Source organism: Amblyomma mixtum, chromosome 1 (genome assembly GCF_055824585.1).
Source record: "Amblyomma mixtum isolate Tamu chromosome 1, ASM5582458v1, whole genome shotgun sequence".
NCBI lineage: Eukaryota > Metazoa > Arthropoda > Arachnida > Ixodida > Ixodidae > Amblyomma > Amblyomma mixtum.
Window position 1 is genome coordinate 166671822 of NC_143012.1, and position 18016 is coordinate 166689837.

The 18016-nt window shown below is 45.8% G+C and overlaps 1 long non-coding RNA gene across 1 annotated transcript; it reads right to left on the reverse strand.

Annotated features, from left to right (window-relative positions):
* Positions 1-1163: 1163 nt before the first annotated feature.
* Positions 1164-6978, reverse strand: LOC149369696 (uncharacterized). The gene is made up of 3 exons (XR_016289366.1): positions 6390-6978; positions 5303-5376; positions 1164-1308 (listed from the first exon to the last, which is right to left on the reverse strand). It is a non-coding gene; the product is annotated as an uncharacterized LOC149369696 (long non-coding RNA).
* Positions 6979-18016: the final 11038 nt, after the last annotated feature.

Consider the following 18016-nt stretch of genomic DNA (forward strand, 5'->3'; position numbering starts at 1 on the left):
AAAAAATAAAAACTTCGCTTTCCACGCTCGCCGCCGGGCGCCGCCCGCCTTCTTTTTGCTAGCCCGTGGGGCTCTTGGCCCGTGTATCTATCATGTAAAAGCCATTGTACATAAACTTCTTTTGACTCACCGTCGCCTCGACCGTTTCATGGCTCGGAGGCCCAGTCCCAACAGTGGTGGTAGCATTGGGATCCCCAATCCCAACAGTGGATGCTGCGGGATCGACCGGCGTCAGGCACCTCGGCGCGTGAGTGCCTTATATTTTCCACTCAATTCGCCAGACTGCTCTAGCACACGTGATTGTAGTTTAGAGTAGGGCTGTGTGTTGCACTAGAGAGAGCTTTGCTGTTTCGAGCCAAGTCGGAGCGCTTTGAAACGAAAGCTGGTGCAGAGGGAGTAAACGAGGCGTTGTTGGAAAGAATTATTTGCGCGTGTCGTGCTAGTAGCGCTATAGTAGTGAACGGCAAGGGAATTCTAAGAAAAGGGCAAGCTACTAGAGGTTATTATGCGCGATGGAGAACTTCAAAGTGAAGGAACTCATAAAAATTTGTGAATAGTTGGGCATTTATTTAGGCCTCGCAAGACGAAAGCATGTGATTCTTGAGATCATGCGGAAGGAGAATGTAATGGCTGAGGAAGCCAATGAAGCCTGGGAAGAGATCACAAAACGCCGTGAGCGCGCAGAGGCAGAAAAACGGAGGCAGCTTGAGATAAAACCGCGTGATCGCATTAGGAAACTGATGATCCCCAGGATTCCGGCCCATGCACAGTAAAAAATTTTACACCCCTAAGGGTGTAAATGGCTTGTCGCATGAGGAGCACCCTAGGGATGAGTATATTGACACCCCTTTGACTGGGGTGTTGCATCTGCACCCTTCCAAGTGGGGTGCTGGGACCACACCCTATTGCTAGGGGTGCTGAACCTGCACCCTGCAAAGAAGGGTGTGGCTGGGACCACACCCTTTTGCTAGGCACGCTGAACCTGGACCCTTCAAAGAAGGATGTTTCCCAAATGGCAGGTGTGTTCCTGTGACAGTTCGCAACCCTATTGGAAATGGTAATGGAAAACATGGTGGACTGCTGGCGACATTTGGACGGCTGGGAGATGTTGGGGCAGGGGCCATGCGGCCACGTTACATCTGTCACAATAAGACATCAAAAAATTTCGAAAAAGCCGAAGCTTGTAGAGCCAGTTTTATTTAGTCTTCATGCTCTTCTTTACCACTTGCTAATGCAGCTGGGCCCCATGAAAGAGCCTTCTTGATGTACTGCCGGTGCAGAGGGCATTGGAAAACTGGGCGATGCACTCTGCAGTAAAGATTCAAGTGTAAAAATTAGGATCCACAAGTTTTTTTCCTTGCCTGTATTAGTTTGCTAAAAAAGTAAGCACTGTATTGTGGCCACAGGAATAAAGTGAGCCTAAAGGAAGAACCACTGAAGCTATTCACACTCAAAAAGAAAAATAATTTGAGGTTCATACTCCATATATCATACGCTCATCATTAAGTATCATCATCAGCAGCATAACTAGCACCACCGCAAGACAAAGGTCTCACCTATGTCCCTACAAATAAGCGTGATGTGTGCCATAATGAGCAAAATACAAAAAAGTCATATTGTTATTGTTCTCTGACGGCTTTTAGTGGGGTATTAATAAGAGGGACAATATAAAGGTAATATCATAAAGGTGAGAGCAGTTGCACAGCTGAGACGTCGCAGACTATGCATTAAGACAGAAAAGAGGCATACACTTCATGATATATCAGTTGCGAAAAAATAAGAACAGCAGCAAACAAAACGTAAAACAAACCAGTATCAATGCTCCAAGTGACATCACTTATTTCCTGAATTTTGAGGGACCACGTGGAATGAAAATGTGGGGAGGTAGCCCATTTATTCTTCAATGAGAACAGGAAAAAATTCTTGAATTAGTGGTGGTGGCGTCCTGGTTTGGGGCAGGGCAGCAAAAGTTAACAAAGTTGTGGAAAAGTAATGCGGAGTATATGGCATACACCTAAACGAGCGATTTCCCCTTTTATGCAGTAATGTCTGGTGGTCAAGTGAGATGACTGATTACACAATCTGTACCGAGTGTCACTGTTGGATTAAGGGAGTTGGTGGCATAACTTCAAACAGTTTGGCGCAAATTTGGAAGAGCTAAAAATTACTTCAGTTTGGAGTTAAAATTTTTGTGCATAAACTGCACAGCATGGCAAGAGCACACAGGCCTAGGCATCTCCTGATGAACCCGAGTACCTTTGCGGTGCCAGAAGCATGCATTGTGACATGCTCCAAGCATGTGGAACTGCATTTGGTTAAGGTTTCTCCATACCATTAACCCTAGAGCTGGAAAAGGAGGTCAATACAATTGTGACAAAAAACGCAGACAAGACAAGGACGAGGAAGAAATAGATACGACGGCATGAGTGCTGACTTTCAACAAGGTGTATTGGAAAGCACGTCAAAATATAAACACTGCGGCCTAAAGAAACAACGAACAAAGGGCACCTTGTGTCAACCACATTGCATGTGTTGAAAACAAAACAAAAACTGATTAAGAAGTATTTAAGAACATGAACTCTTCCTTAGCGAGCGATAAAGAAGGTGCGCTAACACAGTGATTGAGGTTTTTTGAAATTTTTTGATCTCTTTTTTGACCTCTCAGTGGCACACCTGTCTGTCTGCCCAATGTAAACATAGCCACATTTCAAGAGGATCGAACACACTATGTCTTCTGTGCAGTGTACGAAGGGACTCTGATAGCTGATCTCAGTTTACTGCTTACACACGTACTGAAGCTTCATAGGTGTGGAGAAAACATCAATGCCAACTCGACTGCCTATTTTGTTTAGCCAGTGCGATAAATTGTGAATAAAGTCAACAGGTTCTTTTGGGATTTACAATCTCGACGAGGGCACAACAGGAATGTTTCAACTTCTGCTTAAAGCAATCGGCTACAGACACTAGCAAAGGTTCTGAATATTCAGTGCACGCATTCTTTATCACTCCCTAAGAAAGAGTTCATGCTCTTAAATGCTTCATATTCAACTTTTGTTTTGTTTTCAACAGATCCAATGTGAATGTTACAAGGCGCCCTATCTTCACTCTTTTTTTAGGCCACAATGTATATATTTTGACGTGCTTTCCAAAAAACCTCGTTGAAAGTCAGCGCTAGTGCCGTCGCATTTCTTCCTCATTCTTGTCTTCTTTGTACTATTTTGTCACGATGAATTACCAACAAGCCCATTCATCCGTCTTGCAAAAGTCAATACAGTCGGGGTAGCTGAGATAGTTGGGGCATTCTTCTGAATAATGCAGTCATAATAACATGGTTGGGACATAAAGACAGGGACTGTTATTGAATGGCTAATATTAGTGTACTTTGGTAATATGCTTGGTTTGGTTTATGGGGGTTTAACATCCCAAGTGACTCAGGATATGAGGGATGCCATATGAAGCCCAGTATATCAATATGCAAAATCATAAGACAAGCAGTACAACAGGAAGCAATGAATCTACGCTAATATCAAAGAATGAGGGGTCAGGCATGAGAGTGCAGCTAAAAGGTTATATCGAGAAATCCAAGTCGATGACACTCCCCTAAAATAATTTAAATTTGGGTGGAAATCTGTTGTAAATTAAAAAAGTTGGATTCCACTTAAGTAAAGAGAATGGGAGCTGTGATGACTGGTATACAAAAATTAGTTTGAATTATGGTGGCAAGTAATATGCAGACTCATTTCGTGCTCTAACAGTTCTTGTGAAATGCACATCAATAAAATAGGAGAACAGTTTGAGGGGTCAGAACGGTTTACAGTCTTAATGGTTGACAGGTTGGCTTCAGGTTGTCAGGGATAAAAACAAGAGGTTTGGATTGGCTAACATTTATTCGTAAAATGTGGTTCCACACATCCTTAGTAGTTTAAAGTATGTCAGAAGGCTTCTCACCCACAACTCAGTTACTCGAAAGCTTGTGATTATCAATGAGTTCTGAGACATGATGAGGAGTAATGGTTAATGCAGTAAAATGGGCAACAAATAACTGATTTTCTCAAGAAAGCCCCCATGGAACATGCTGTCAAACATAAATTCCCAAGGATTCTTCAATTAAGCCCGAAATGTCAGTTTATGAGCAGCCACTTTGTTATAACCATCACACACAAAAAAGAGGGACACCAGAAGCCCTCCTTATTCACTGAAAACAAGGGAGAATCATGAGACGTCATTCCAGCACACAAAATTACACGGATGAAGATAATAACTCCATGGACGCCGGATTTCAACTGAGGCTTATTCCACAACACAGGCTTTTTATGTGCAAAGGTGTACTAGTGATCCCTGGGGCTGAGAAGTATATACCAGATAATTATTCATGGTGGCGAAACTGAAACACACAAAAAAAAACATAGGGACAAAGGTGCCTTGCCACACACATTCAACACATCGGCACGCCTATGCATCATCTCCCTGGCTGACCCAACAAACACATTTGCCTTGAGATAATCTAGTTCTTTTTTCCGGAGTGCTACAGAAGGGCTGCTGACATAATTCTCTTTTTCAGCAGAGATACAAAAGGCTTCAAAAATTTCGCAGCTCTTCCAAGTGCTAAACTTGCACGCTTGGCATGCATGCAGGCTGATGCGTTCAGCTTGAGTGGCAAGATACCCTTCTGCCTAACCTTGAATAATTGTTACCTGGTCGAGGAAATACTTTCAGCCCCAGGGATCGTTAGTACCACTTTGCATGTAAAAAGCCCATGTTATGGAATAAACCTCAGCTGAAGTCCGGGGTTCGTGGTGTCTACTCTTTTTGTTTATGTGTTTTTGTACACTCGAATGATGTCTCATAATTCTACCCAGAACAAAATAGCCCACCTCTCCATGCTTAGCAGAAACAAGACAGCAGTAATGAAACCAGTTATCTCATGTGTCCACTTTTTTTTACATCTCTGACCTGCGATGAGTGGCACAACAACGAATATTTAAGTTAAGTTAACACGCATGCATCATAATGTTAATATTCATAGTCGAAAAAGTATCACACAATGTCGCCGAAAACGTGCACACATTTCGCACTTCATGCATAGAATGCAACATTTAAAAGAAGACCAATTTTGGATGTAAAACTTCAAATGGCCTGCAACAGGCCTATTCTAACGACCAACTAATATTACTCATATAAACATATGAGGCCAGAGCTATCCAAACTGTTCCAAGCAGTACCATTAAGGAAAAGAGCAATGAAAGTAAAAGAACACTTCATGACAACCACAAAAACAAAGCACAATGCAGTAACAACTTACAATACAGCTTTTGACTCCATATGGTGGCCACAAAATCCATGCCACTGACTCGTACTGGAATACAGATGTGCCACCTGCAGATAGATACCAATTTCCCATTATCAGTGTGACAGGAATACAGAAACAAGCATGCGAACTCGGTCCGACAGTGAATATCGCATGAATGTAAAAAGATCAGGAAAAATATACTTGCCCAAGTATACGCCTCAACACAAAGGAAAACTATCGTGTTTAAAATGCATCAGTTCCCCTAGCAATAATAAAGGATTCATGCTATGAGGAAAATAAATCTGCAAACGGCCGTTCGAACGCGTAGATATAAACATCGTAATAACTGAGACAATTATTGCGCCACTTCCTTTTCTCAGAAACCAATTTTCAACTAAAGCAGAGTGATCAAAATGCAAGATCCTATACTCTAGGTAACCAGAAGCGCGATCGGCACTGCAACCTGAGACAGTGCTTTGGATACTGTGAGGCTTGAATTCAGACGCAAAAAATGGGCACTGATAGTATTGGAGTGCTCCAGATTAATTTAGACGACCTAGAATTTCTTAACGTGAGCTGACATCGCACAGCACAGGGGCATTCTTTTTTTTCATTTCACCTCAATCGAAATGCGGTTACTGCGATGAGGATCGACCCCACGACCTAAGGTTCAACAGCCTAGCACCAAGCAAAAACCGCGGCGCATAGAAAGTGTTTGAATCCCCGCGTCCTCAAAGTGCTAACGCTATCTCGAAAGACAATCATACATTTTACGCGCAGCCAAAGTGCCGATCCTTGAAACGTGCGCGGTGGTGTGAACAAGCATGGGCAGAAACGCGTAGAACGAGTCATATACGTTGAAAATCCTGTGCTCAACAAGAAAAAAAAACGCGCAAACAGGCTCATGCGCATACTACTTTGCCAAAACAAGTACCGACAATTCTTGGCAGAGCAACTCACCGAGGCGACATTTGGCCAGCCAGCGACAAACAAGCGCCTTAAATGCTTTTTAGAGCATTGAACACGAATAATGCAGCAGTACGACAGGTCACCGTTCGAGCATTATATGCTTCGGATAATGCACAAGAGTACTGCTTACCTTTTCAGACGATTGCGTAGTCGTGCAGAACGCTGTTAGCCTTCGTGTCACGGGTACTACACCAACCAGTGCGAGTTCAGCACGAGTGCTGCGTAGCCGGCACACTCTACCACGTAGTCACACAGAAGAAAATATTCCAGGCCTCATTTCGAACCTTTCAACCGCGACACTCCACGCATCTTTGTGCCTGGACACCCATCCTGCACTGCACAAAGCGCACAGACTGAAAAGTTAGAGACCAGAAAAATGACCCTTTGCCTCGACTAGGGTATGTCGACAGCACTACGCGATTGTGCACCCTTGAGCAAGAAGAAACACACGCAAACCACAACACATTTCACAACGGCTCACAATCCAAGTAGCGAATTTTAACAAACGTCGAAGCGTGTCACAGCGTCCGAACCGCCATTAGGGTTATACAGAAAAACAGCTACCGGCAGCCACCTGGCGGTGACAACCAGTTTCTGTTTCGGTTTCGATGTGAAAAAGTTTTTTTTTCTACTTTTTATTTTATTTTTGGTATTATAAATGGATATTCTGCCGTCTCGGTGCCCGAAGAAATTTCAGCGCTTGCCAGCAATTACCACCGGTAGAAACGCGCGGATTAACGACTTGTTGCTTGCGCTGCTGTTGCTTCCAAAGGCAAGAACATCAATCAGACATCCTCCGCATCTTACTCCCAAGTCGGCTTGCAGCAACATCCTGCTTACTGGATTGTATAAATGGGTGGTTATAAAGAATGTTTCTCACGGAACCACATGGGATCATTTTTGATACCTATACAGAAACAAACACTTTTCCAGCTTGCACCACAAAAGCATGCTTGCAGGTCCAGGACAAAGCAATTTTTAGGCTTTCATCATATGACATTCTAAATTGCTTGCTGCATGCTTTTACACATGCATTGCACTTACTGAACTTTTTTCATTATCACATGTTCCTCAATTACAAAGTGTTAATTTTTCTGTGAATGCTTGCAGTGTAATATGCTGTATTTGGTCTTGTTTCCACTTTTTATGCTTCACTTTTCTGGTGATTAAAATCATTTTTTATCGAAATAGATTTCACCCATTTTCATCTATAGTGTTAGACGAGGTCCTCAGATTATATTGCTTTTTTACAATAATGCCAGAAGATAAATGCAAGGCACTTAAATATGAGACAGCACTGAAGAGATGTAATAAAGAGCAAATTGTTCTATGAGTTGTTCAGCGTAAGTGATTCTGGCAGACTGGTAGTGCGCATATGTGTTACACAATCCTAAAAACTGCTTGAGGAAAACACTTGTGTTTATAGTTGGCAGTTTTTTGCCAACTAGATGTAAAGATATGCGCATCTGTTCGAAGTAATGTTAAATGGCGAATATTTATGCGTGGCTACCACTTTTTTAGTTGTATCTCTGGTACACACGAGCCTTGAAAGGCAGTATATACTTAAATATATGGTCATTAAAAGTAGCCTCCTTACACCCTTTCTACACCCTACGCAAAATGAAGGGTGCTTGGAGGAATAGCACCCTTTCAGACAGTGACGAAGGGTGTATAGGACAAAATAAGGGTGTTATAAAGGTGCACCAAAGGGTGCACATTGCCGGAGCACCTTTTTAGCACCCTTAGGGGTGTAAAATTTTTTACTGTGTGAGCCTCGGAAAACCGGTCGCGCCATCTCGCGACAGCCGGCGGCGCGTAACTGAATGGCGATGAAAAATAAAAAATCAATATCTCGTCACGCATAACAGTTACACTGAGAGGTTAAATACCTCATAGAGTTTCTTTTAATAAAGTTTCATCACTGTGGCTTAAATATTGCGTTTACCCTGCGCGATGAGATATGGTCGCATGATGCCTATGACGAGGTCGCGAAAAAAACCCCACTTGTCCTCACTTGATCACTCTCCGCTGCCATGATTTACAATATATCGGCCTGCTCTAGGAGCTTTAGGTAGCGAAATGTCCCATCTTTTAATAGATGTAAAGTATTTTACATTTGAAAGAGGCAAATTTTTTCCCTGGCTATTTTTCTATTCATCATGCATCCTCAGAATCGGCAAGAAACGTTTGGAGCCCTCTCTTGGTGCGTTTGGCTAGGCGCACGTCTACGCTTTTTTTGCTTGCTTTAAGGAGATCAAGTCATGGCTTGTGAATGCGCGCTTTTATTAAAAGTGTCCCCATCGGATGTAGGCACACAAACATGGGCCGCTACAAGAAAGTGCTCGCCATGTATGGGTATTATAGATGATTATAATTAAACTCTGGAGCTTTACAGACACATTTACAATTGCAAACGCATAGAGTTGCTACTTGAGGATGAGTGATAGTGGAAATGCGTGCGCATTACCAATACAAAGCCACGAAAAGTAGGTATTAGCGCATTAATCGCTACATCTTAAAGCTCAATAGCGGTCAGCTCTTCGAAAGTTTAGGCATAGAAACATTGAAGGCGATGTGGTCACAATGCAGCAGGGATGCGTTGAAGTCAGTGTACCTCTGTAGTCTATTGAATATAAAGCTATTTCTGTATGGGTACAAGCCCAATCAAGCCGAAATCGTTTGGCTTTTTGCTTTACTCCTGTCATCTGTACATATATAGATGCCCATAAGCTTGTATGTTGCAAGTACTGCAGGATTCTATGCAAGGAACCTGGTGCTCCGTTTCGTGCCTGTTCCACTAACTGATTGTGCGCATTAGGCTATTTGTCCAGTGTAACAATTCGTAGTGTGGTAATTCACAGCATTTCTTCCAGGTTGTTAAAGTGCCTCATGTTATTCGATCATTCCCCGTCGCTAAGGGTTTTGCCATTGCCGTAATCGCTGCTAATTTCCGCGTTCATGTCAAAAGTGTGTGCAAACTATGAAGCGATAACGAATAGTTCATAGAACGGCATGTTGTGAGCTATTCTGACAAACTTGCCATTTGCTGTGCAGGAAGCTACGCCTTTTCCCAAAGCTGCAACCCAGAGGCAAATCCAATTAAAATTTTGATGATTATAATTTTCATTTATTTGAGAAGTAAACGCCAGCCCAATAAGTTCTTGTAGGATAACACGACGTTTCAGAACTGGCTCTGTTTCTGCTTTAAGGCGGCAGCTGGGCGCTCCATCCGGGCCACTTGCGCAATGCGCCGCTCGCGCTGTCCATTAGCGACAGGACGCTACGCGCACGCGGTCTAGAATATGCAGTGAATTTACGCGTATTGTAAATGTGTACAACAATGCTTAGGCACTATACTTCGTCTCACAAGATGTTTGCAGCACTACGGAAGGTAGAGCTCTCTCGTCCAATCAAGACTGCAGAAACACAGAAAATAGTCCCTCGAATATTTGAGGAGTGTATGACTATTAATCAAAACAATAAGCATTCCAACTAAAAACATGGTTTGGACAGGTATATTTAAATGGTAGGGAGTGTTTCAATCATTGGTGATATTACCAGACAAAGCCCGTACGGACACAGCTCTGCGGAGGCCTGCTGCGAGGTAGTGGTGCGTTGCCACTTTCTAACATGGTGTCGGTCGAGTCTGTTGTGTCTCCTGTGTGCTGTACACCGACAGTGCGCTGTTTCCCCAAGCAGGCGAAGCAGGTGGCTTCGCGACAACAGAGGAACTGATCAGAACAGGTTGCGACAAAAAAAAAAGTGAGGCTAGTCCCTTTGGAACGGGCGTCCGCCTGTCCAAAAACAAACCAAAAAAAGAATAAAAAAGACATCAAGCGCCACCTGCTAGAGGTAGAAAGAAGCCACCTGGACATCAGGTGGATCGAGCCACAGGCGCGTAGGAACACACTAATGTAGTGCGCGCCATCCTGATTGGACGAGAGAGCTCTACCTTTCGTAGTGCTGCAAACATCTTGTGAGACTGAGTATAGCTTGCGAGCGGCGCGAACTTGATACTTTTTTTCTATTTTGTTAAGGTGGCGGTCCCACTCTTACTGTGAGCGGGAACCATTTTTGGCGATATTTGTACGTCGACTGTACCTCGCTCGTTCGCTTCATAAATATGGTTCAGATATCTCCGAAAAGCTAGTTTTCTCTGCTTTCAAAAGATGCATTTGGTTTAACGGTAGCTGCAAATTTGTTTCAACTGTAAAAGAAATCGCAAAGATGAAAACTTGCAGTTGAGCTCAACTTGCCTCAGGAAATGCAAAATTCTGAAAAACCTCTTGCACCTAGAGAAATATCTTTCGAGATACTTGGAGATGTGATGCTAGTGCGCATATTTAAGCATGTAGAAGTACGTGTATAGATTAGTTTATTAGCCACGCTTGTTTGAAAAGCATAGAAAACAGAACAATGTAATCTGCAATAACTTTTGGGATATGCATTGCATTGCGGCAACTTTTTGTACAGTTTGAGATCGTCTAATCGCTCATCCATTCTGAAAATTTCATGCTTTTGCCTAGTTTAGTTTAAAAGTCATTCCTGATCAAAGTTAGCGTTTTTTCGAAATAGTTAAAAACGGAATGCAATACTGTTCAGGTAACCAGCGCGTGGCAGTTCTGAGATTTTGCATGAAGAAACTTAATCCTTCGCTCTACGCGGCTAAGCATCGCCTTTACTCTACGGCTTTTGGGGAATGCGCAATGTCTAGCTGACTTTAGCTACATTTTTTGTTCTCCTTATGAAGGGCACAAGCTCTTGAAACGTTCCGCGGCTTCTTTTTTTCTGGAAAATATACTCTTAAAATGTCCGTCTCTCATTCCTTTAATCAACTTGTAACAATTGCCAACAACAAAGTCAACAGAATACAAACAATAATAGCAATAACGCAGCGACATGCGATAAATGTAGATAAATGTAGTAAGTAGCGCCATCTACACACATGCACGTGTAATAAATAATCACAGTTCAAAAAAAATGACGAGTGTGGCGCTGCTAAACCTTTACAATCAGGAGGTGTTCACAAGAGGGAACGATATCTCTACGATGTTTGCACGTTTCCCTCGATTTTGCCCTATGTAGTGTGTGTCGAACTTCCAAGCAGATTTTCGCCATATTGCTTTGCTGGATTGTTTTGTAGCGTAAAGCTAGTAAAGCCACACTACGCGGGTCAGAGCCGAGTTTTGCGCGAGTGTGCTGCCGCCTGTTATGGGCAAGCGCGAGAACCGCATGACGTCACGAGAGGCGCAGGTCCGCAGGTGCGTCCCGTCCTCGCCACAGCCGGTGCGAGGTCCTCGCTGCCGGTGCCGCCGGCGCCGCCGGCGTGCGCTCCTCTCCGACGCGTGACCTCGTGTTTACGACAGTTGCGCCGCGCGCTACTGCGCATGCGCGAGGAGGGTGCGCGGAGAAATGACGGTCGCGCTCAAGATGTAAGCTCTGGTAAGCTAAGGAGAGTCGAGCCGCTGCCAAACGGCGCAGAAGACTGGAAAATTTAAATTCTTCCGATCCCGAGGTTGTCGCCTGGCAGTTCGCCGTCGAGCAGCCAAGGCGAAACGTGCGGCCGAAACACCGGAGCGCTTTACGCTACGTATATCCAGGCATAGCAGAGCTAAGCCACTGCCAATTTTTTTCACCTGACGCTGCGAAACGCATTCTGGACGTCGTATTATTTTTCGAGGAGAGCTTTGGCATTGCTAAAGCGACAGGAAAGGGAAAAGACAGGCTTTCGCTTCGTGCTGCCGGTTGTTCGTTGTTCCGGCTAGCGCTGTGGAGGGGAAGTTGGAGAGCGCTCGATTCGCCTGCACTCACTGCACCAGTTCGGCAAAGTTCTGCGGCAGCGGCGGTGCGGCGGGTGTGTACCGTTAGTTCCGGCACTTTGAGCGCAGTTTGGCACTGTCTGCTTCCAAAATGGATGGTCGAGTGCAAGCCTGGTCGTCGCTAGCCTTTGCGAAGCCAATGAATTGCAGCCAGCTGTTCACAGCCTACATCAGCGGCAGCCAACATCTCGTATCTCATGAAGAAATGTGCAAACAGCACATCACAATAACATGTTCCCATGAACCAGCCTCGATCCGTTTCTTCGGAGAACTCGAGCAGCGTTCTAGCTTGTCGACGAGCGAAAGTTACTTAAGTCTCTGCCGTTTATCACAACCCGCAAACCATCATCTGCTTCCATGGCGGCTGCAGCTGCACTATTTCAGCACTAACCATGGAGCAGGTGTAGTTTTCCTGAACTAGACTCGCACTTCTTTCAAACGAATGCCGTGGTTCAGAGGGCGCCATGTTCCTCCGCTGAAATGAATCCATGTGGTATACAAGTCGGGTACAACTCAAGAACGAAGCAGCACATGCCCATCAAAGGAGACCGCCCAGCCAAGCGCGTCGACCGAACAGTTTTCTGTTCGGTCTCCATAGGTGCGCCGCGACAGCACCGGTGGAGACTGAAGCCGCCACGACCGTCTGTTGCCGAATATGGCCCCACCTGTAACATTCAGCGCTTTTGTGCAAAAGACGCTCTCGCGCGGACATATGAGAAAGGTGAGCACCCCAGCCCTCTCTCCCCCCCTTCCCCCTTTAGTGGCCAGTGCAGCTGAGACAATAAACGGGGGCACCACACCTTCGCCTTTCCCCCTGTCTTTTCACCTGCTCCAGCTCAGGTGCTCCTAGAGACGATGGCAGATGCCGGGGCAGCAAAATATTTCCTTTCTTTTTGCGTTGTTATTCTTTTAGCCTTATCCCGAACAAATGACATCCACCTTCGGCGACACGGGGACAAAGCGCCGACTCCTTCGCTCTCTTTTGCAGGCTTGGCTGCATGCACAGCCACACAGATCGACGTGATTGGCTGGAGAGCTCCCTCTGAGTTGCGTATGCCGTTTCGTTCTTTTGTTGTAACCGACTATAGTGCTGAGAAGACCCCTTTTCGGGAACTGGCACAAAGGACCGCCCCCTCCCCTTGCTACGCGCCCCTCCTGCAGGCGGGGTAGACTAGCGCCGCAGGAAAAGGAATTCTCGGAAAATGATTACAAGCACGTTATAAGCGGTGTTTACATGACGGGTTGAGATGAGGATTTGAGCTGAAAACCGGTTATGGGTTCATGTAAACACCTAAGAGTCGGGTCCGGGAGTCGAGGGAGCGAGTCCAGTCGACTCCGCTGCAGGGGGTGGGTTGACTCACTCGACCCCAACAGCAGATAGCACGTAAACCGGTCGGAGTCGGGTTAGTGGAAGGGGAGGTGATAAATGCGAACCTGTTATTCGCTTGCGCCGTAGCGCCTCCGAGGCAGCCGTGCATGCTGCAATCTTCCAGGCTGCCACTGCCCTTTCCCGCTGCGCCGCTCGACGCTTGGTGCCGCTGCTGTTGAACCGGTCGCGACTCGTTAAAATCGAGTTCATGTAAATATGCAGTCAAGTTGGGCTGATCTTGCTCAACTCGATCTCCTGGCTCGACCCGCCGAAGTCGGGTTCATGTAAACGAAGCTCTAGTTGCCTGACAATAGATGGTGTGAAAATAGGAGCTGTTCCTTCAGTTTCCAGGTACGCGCGCGTGGACACGCACGCATACACACACACATACGCGGGCGCACTTTTTCAATCTTTGATCCAACCAAATCGAGGCAAATCGGCGCAAGGGAAGAAAGATATAGATTTCAGCACGCGATGGAAAATTCTGGAGGGAATAAGCAACCTAATGATGCAAACTGGATGCAAGAAAGACGTACGTCTAAAATGAATAAGGGCACGCAGTTGAGGGTACAAACGAGAGAGGGGAGGGGGTCGCCCTAAGTGCCTACAGAACTATCGCTTTGTAGCCGACCCCCCCTTTTTTTTTTGCAGCGTTCCTGCCCACCTCCCCCCCCCCCCCCCCCGTTCTTCGTACAATGTCTATAAAAAAGTTTCGAGTCCGCCTTGTGAATGGTATACATCTAGCTGTATACTGCATTTTTGTGAATCTTGGCAATATTCCGTCTAAGTTGATCGGAATTGGTTGCAAGGTGCCGCCGCATGTACGACGAATATTTGCTTCTGAGGTAAACACATTCCGACACCCTGCGGTGCTAACCCTCTCAATAGCAATTTCACGTCTCTTGAGCAATGTCGATTCATCTCAAAGGTAAACAGAAATTGACAATTGCCCACTTTTCTCTGCCTTTTTCTTTACCAACCATAGTTTATAAGGTTGGACAGGCATCCGCTGAGCGTTGACTAAATTGTATAGCTGTCTTTGTTATAGTTTTCTTATCATAGATGCAATACCATTTGATAAAAAATATATTTTTTTCAGCGCTAGAGTTTGCAGGTTACACTCTAGACCAGGCGTGTTCCGACTACTACTAATATTACTATGCATCAACAGTGACGAAGTGATTGCACGCGCAAAAGACGAGGGCAGAAGGAAGGACACAAGAAAGGCACTGATTTCAACTATAAGGTTCATTGAAAAAAAAAATGCTAGAAATATATACATGGGACATAAACACAAGTAATTTGCTTTATATCACACCTTCCTTATTTTTGGGGTCCGCTTTTTCTTTTCGCTTACTTAGTAATTTGCGCTGTGCAATTATGTCGACAATTATCACTAACTCTCCCAAGTTTCCACTGTATCGACGTTGTGCCTTTTGCGATGCGGGCTGGGCAGCATTATTTTTTTTCTTTTTCTTTGCTCCCACTAATACATGTCACGACATCGAAAACAGTAAAGTCTGTAGTCGGGTAAAACTCAAGAACGAAACGGCACATTCCCTCAAAGGAGGCCCTCCAGATGGTAACATCGACGGTACAGCTTTCTGTGGCTACTCAGCCAAGGCTAAAAAAGAGAGGGAAGGAAACGGTCCTCTGTTCCCGTTTGGACAAAGACGGTACCCTCTTTGCCCCGGCTCTCCAACTTTTTCCCTTCGCCCTTCCGGAACCATAGACCGAATAAAGGAAGCCCCACTCTCTTTGGCTTTGGCAAGGGACAGGCAGAGAAAGAAGCATGCGGAACCACCCCAGCCAACACCTCCCCCCACGCACGACGGGGACTAGCAGCCGGGTTGCCACGGTCCGTTTGTAATCCTCTGAAGGTAGGTGCAGCAGCAAAAGAAAAGCCTTCACGCAGCACGGGTCAAGAAAGGACCGGACACGTATCTCAACATCTCAACCAAAACCAGTCTCGGGTCGCGGGGGGCAGACGGGTAGACACTTTCTCAGTGATGGATCAGTGTCGTAGCCTGGTGGCAGATGATGAACTACTTGCAAGATGGCGGCAGTGGAACCGCCACCTTAAGTGTGTACAAAGCTACCCTGTCTTTTCTGCCGGTCGCCTTCCTCCGTACTTTTCCTCGCTATCCTCTCCCTGTGACTTCCGCCGGCTGTGAATTCCGTGAATTCCACCGGCTGCAGCTCTTCGTTTTTCCTTTTTGTATTTTTTTTTCAGTAAACGAATACTACTTCTTGAAGGTGCGACTGCTGGCGCGTTGCGGAGGCTTTTTTAAGCCCACATAAGGTCGACCGTAGGGTCACGGAGCTTAAACCGTGGATGTAGGAAAAGGGAGTGGTTGCCAGAAAACATTCTCCTCAGTCATGACTCAAGTAGAAGGCTTCTGCTCAGTTTGGTTCTTTTTCGACCACAATAGAGCCGTCAAAGTCACCCCTGTGGTGGCATGGCTGCATAGGTCGGCACACTCACTCATGAGTGCACTCATATCGCCTCACTCACACTCACGTCTGTGAGTGTGAGTGTGAGTGAGTGGTCATGAGTGCGAGTGGACGTGAGTGTGAGTGCGAGTGAGTGGATATGAGTGTCGGTAATCATGAGTGTGAGTGCGAGTGAGTGGATGTGAGTGTGGGTGGTCTGAGTGTGAGTGCGAGTGAGTGGAGGTGAGTGGGGGTGGTCATAAGTGTGAGTGTGAGTGGACGTGAGGATGAGTGGACATGAGTGCGAATGCGATTGAGTGGATGTGAGAGTGAGTAGAGGTGAGTGGGTATGATTGATGAGTGGATGTGAGTGGGCGTGAGTGGCAATGAGTGGTTGTGAGTGGATATGAGTGACAATGAGTGGTTGTGAGTGGCAATGAGTGGATGTGAGTGGTGGGTGGAAGCGACAGCGAAGTCGGCCGCCCATGTTTCGTGACGCTGATACCCGCTTAGCTATTTTCATGTTGTTGACAGCTGTGAGAAGCAAATATTCACTACTGAAGGCGCTCGAGGCAGCATAAGGCATCATGCCGGTGTCTTTGGACAACCGAAGGAAAGGATTCCGCTGGCACGAGAACGGCAATCTTTCGTTGCTTTTGTTGTTCACCGTTGGCACGGGTGCAGGCCCTTCGCGGATGCAGTGAGCCGCTACAAGTTTTTTGTGACCCTTTATCGAATTTCGCATTGCCAGTCCTGAAAATATAGATATGTCTCTTGCCATGCTCCCCGCATGGCTCGATCTCGTATACATATGAGTTACAATGCTTACTGCTGAAACAACGACTGTCCGCTGCTTGGCAATAACTACCGTAAGTTGGGACCTCGGGTGCTGCAGTGGACTTAGGTTTTTTTTTTCTTTGCCCAGGTGTGCGCATTGCAGAGCTCTCATCTGGCCGTAATTTGTTCATAGGCTCTGACCCATACGGTAACCCGACCTCCTTTATACCAGGTCTTGAACTGCACAAACCCGGCTCAAGCCCGGAAACGACGCGAAAACCAAGTGCGCTTTTCGGTAACGCCAGAGGATTCTTGTTTCTATCATGTACTTTAAAGAGCCCAGCGTCGAAAATCAAGCATGTGGCTTTTATCATTTTTTTTTTGTATGCATAGCATCAGGCACGGTAATGTCTTTGACGCCCAAGGAGATATCCAAAACGGCAATATTTTATGTTTTAATTTGCGCCAGAAATTATTGTTTCGTGCTGATGGTGGTAGTGAAGTTCGCGGTCCTGTGCATTGTTTGTCGCGTCCGGGTTCGCGATAAAGGATTGTCCATTGAATTTTTTTTTCTGCCCTCCGCACAACTACAGGGAGGGGGATGAGTCACACTGGCTGCCCAGCGGTATAAGGGGAGCGGGATAGCGACGGATTCCGAGAATAAGGGAAAGGCCAAACACCCTCCGGGAACATATACGTCAGGTCGCATCCCACTGTGCACGTTTTTGCGGAAAGGCGGATCCTAGTCGTGTAGCTTTTGTCCCATGTCTATGGCAGCACGCGTTGACAACTTGAGGCGCGGTCAACAGGACATTGCCACGCTAGCTACAGGCTTGAAGACAGTTTGTAAGTGACGGTACTGAACAGATGGGCCTTGAGGTGACTTTCCCCGAACCTCAGTTTACCACAGGTTGAAACAACCTGCACCGTGGGAAATCGAGAATGTTTGCGAAGCTCGCGGGACGAAGGGAGAAACCTCCGAAATCTTGATGGTGGAAAATGTACATATTTGTGCAGTGTTTATGGAGGTGAGTTATCTTCTCTCCAAAAACACTGATTGGCTGTGTTGTCCTTTTACAGTTGTTGATTGGCGACGTTTTCCTTTCCCCAATGATTTATTGGGTTGTTGTTTGTGGGGTTACCTGATTGGTTACTGTCTCCACCGACGGCAGGGTCATAGGGTTTAAAATCAAGTGTTTGGGCGGGAGCGAGGGCTGGTTTCGTCACGCAAAGCTACTGGTCAGTCAAATGTAAACAAGTTTTCTCCTTGCTTGTATCTTCCTTTGTTTTATTAATTGGTAATAAAAAGTTAACCGCTCCAGATGTGTCCTCTGGCAACGTGATCGAGCAATATCGAAT